We start from the raw sequence: 3123 nt of genomic DNA, 5'->3' as shown, positions 1-3123 counted from the left end.
CCTTGGCCCCGTGCGCCCCGCGTCCCCGGAGGGCCACCCCCGTGCTTGCCCTCGCCTCCGCTTGCTCCCTCGGCTCCCCGTGACGGATTGTTCCACACAGTTCTGATGACTCGCTCCTCCCGTCTAGCTTTAATTAGGTTCCATAAAACATCTCCTGCTGCGAGTTCTGGTTCAGTAATTACTATATCTTTCAGGTTCAGAGAAACCCGAATCTTTCCTTTTAGTAATTTAACAGAACATTTCACGCTTTAAGGGCTAAATGCCCTCCAGATTCTGCAGTCCTCTCCGAAGTAACTCCAAGAGGTTTTGTCTTTAGTATTGGGGAAGCCTGGTTTTCCTCTTGTGTCTCCCCAGTGCCTTTTCAGGTGCTGCCCGGGGCCCCGGCCTCCCATGCAGGAGACAGAGAGCTCAGTGGTCTGCTCCCGAAACCAGCAGCTGAAACCCTGGGGAGACGGGCTGCCTGGGCCCGGGAGAGAGCCCCTGTTGCGTGCACCCCCTCTCGGTGAGATCATTTCCTCCCCTTCCTTTAATATTTGCTCCAAACACTTGTGTCGGCGGCGGTGGTGCTCACAACAATTCGTTAATGGGGAGACGTGAAGCTGTCCTCCTCGGGGCAAAATGGCTTGGCTTGTCCCTGCCCAGCAGCCCCCTGGCTCCCATGGTCTCCAGGGCCACCAGCCCACCCTGAGCAGTCCCCACCGCTGTCCTGGACCCGCGGAGCAGCTCCCTGGGGTCCTGCTGCCTCTGCGTCTCCCCAGCAGTGCCACTCGCGTGGGCGAGGTCCACCTTTTGAAAATACAAGTTTGAAATATTAAGAACTAGTCTCTCAGCAATTTTAAAGTTCATAATTGCTTATTGTGGACTGTATTCAGTCTCTCCAGAACTTCTCTATTCCGCCAGTGGCGAGTCTGTGCCCTTAAACAGCAGAGAATTATGTGACAGGAAAGATGTCAGTAGTCACACGTAATAAATACATGTCTCAGCCTGGGAGCTGGGCACAAACGTGCACAATGTTACATAAGTCGATTGTATCTCAGTAACAATAACTACATTAAAGAAATGAAGAAAATCCAAGCTGGAGTGCGTGACCTTGCCGTGCCCTGAAGCAGACGGTCTCCTGTTCTTGGGAGGGATGTCCTGCCCTTTCTGTGACTCCATGCTCACCCCTGTGCCTTTGGGCGGTGGGGCTGGGGCTGCCTCTCTGGTAGGGGAGCCTGTTGGGGCAGCACCCTGTCCTGCCGCTGACCTTTGCGCTTGATGGGGAGCCGAGTCTGCCTGATTCCGGAACCCATTCCGTACACGATTTCCTTCCGCTCTGCTTTTTATGGTGACGAGGTGACAGTTCTGTTCTCCCCCGCCTGCCCCTTTGTCTTGTTTTCAGTTGGTTCGGAACTCAGCCAGGCAGAGGGGGTGTTATTTCTTGGCCCTTCTTGGGCCCAATCGCCCCCGTGTGTGCCTGGGTCCCTCCTGCTCTAACCACCATAATCCCTGCCCACAATCTAGATCCTAGCTCCCTCTGGTCATTTCTCCCTCCTAATTCCTTATCTCTGGCCTTCAGGGCAATGGTTGTGGTCGTAATGGTTGACATATTTGGGTATTTATTTATTCATTTTTAATTTTTACAATTAAATTAAACTTTAATTTAGTTGAAATTCAATGGATTAACCTCTAAGGTACTGTTAGTTTCAGAGGCCGAGTTAGTGACTCATGAGTTCTACGGAACACCGGCGCTCATCGCATCACGTGCCCTCCCCAATGCCCGACCCCCGTTACCCCATCCCGCCACGCCCCCTCCCCTCCAGCGACCCTGAGCTCGTTCCCTACGGTTCAGAGTCTCTTAGGGCTGGTGTCCGTCTCCGATTATGTCTTGTTTAATTTTTCCCTCCCTTCCTCTCTGTTCCTCTGTTTTGGTCCGAGGGCTGTCTCCCCACCAGGCCACGGGCGCCGTGGGAACAAGGGCGCCTGGCAGCTGTCCGTCTGGGGAGGAGGGTAGAGCATAAGTAACGGATTAAAGGGGGCGTCACCTGTCCTGGGGGGGCCACAGAGGGGCGGGTGAGGGGCGGGTGGGAAACTCACCTGGGCTCCTCTCCACTCCAGCAGCCTCATCTGTGAAATGAAGATCCAAACAGGAGGTGATTAAGTCACGGGACCTCACTTCATCCCCGAGGTCAGGATGCCCTGCCCGCCGCTACTGTGACTAGGTTAGTACCAGGCGTTGGCGCAAACATTTGAGAAGGCCTGGCCAAGGGGTACCCCCTACCCCCGGGGAGGGAGGTTAGGAGGGAAGTTCCTGCAGGGACATCCGTGTATCGAAGCCGCGTGGGAGGGGTCGTGGCCTCACTCTGGCATCCTACGGACCGGAATATTCTGTAACAGTCTGACAGGCCCTTGACCCCCGGCTTGGCGCCTTCCAGCAGGAGCGGATACCGCTGCTGTCCTTGGGGTCTCCCAGAGGACCCAGAGATGGAACAAGGGAATGAACCCCAGTGGAAAGCCAAGCTGGGGGACCAGTGGGGGTGAGGCTGTCCTGTACTCGCCCGCCGCCTGCCATTATGGCAGGTTTGGGGCTCAATTGCTAATGGCCCAATTCCCACAGTCGTGTCTGGAGGGGACCAGTGGCAGCTCGGGGAGTGGGGGGCGGTCTGGGGTTCTTCTGAATCTTCTCTTCCCTCTGGGGCCAGGGGGAGGCTGGGAGTGAGCTCCCTCTGCCCAGCGGAGCCAGGAAATGGGGCCAGAGAGAATGATTTTCTTATTATTTGCTTACAGTGGATGGTCTGTCCCCATCTTGGGCCACCAGCTCCGGGAAGGTGGGGACCTAGTCCGTCCGTTTGCACCATGCCTATGGTCCGTGCCTCCTGGGGCTCAGTATTTATCGGACAATGGAGTGGGAGCAGAGGCTGAGATTTTGCGTGGAAGCCCGAGTCCCTAGCTCTCCCTCCCCCTGGACGGCTCCTACCGGCCCCCCCCCCCCCACGGTGCCCTTTGCGGATGCCCTTCCTGCCTCCTGCCCCTTCGCTTCCAACTCCTGCCAACGCTTGTTTGCTCAAGGCTGCGAATGTGCACATGCAGCAGAGCACTGATCTGTGGGTCTGGGCTGTCCACGCCCTGCAGGTTCCCAAGGAA

Source organism: Mustela lutreola, chromosome 10 (genome assembly GCF_030435805.1).
Source record: "Mustela lutreola isolate mMusLut2 chromosome 10, mMusLut2.pri, whole genome shotgun sequence".
NCBI lineage: Eukaryota > Metazoa > Chordata > Mammalia > Carnivora > Mustelidae > Mustela > Mustela lutreola.
Note: the sequence above shows the minus strand (reverse complement) of the source record.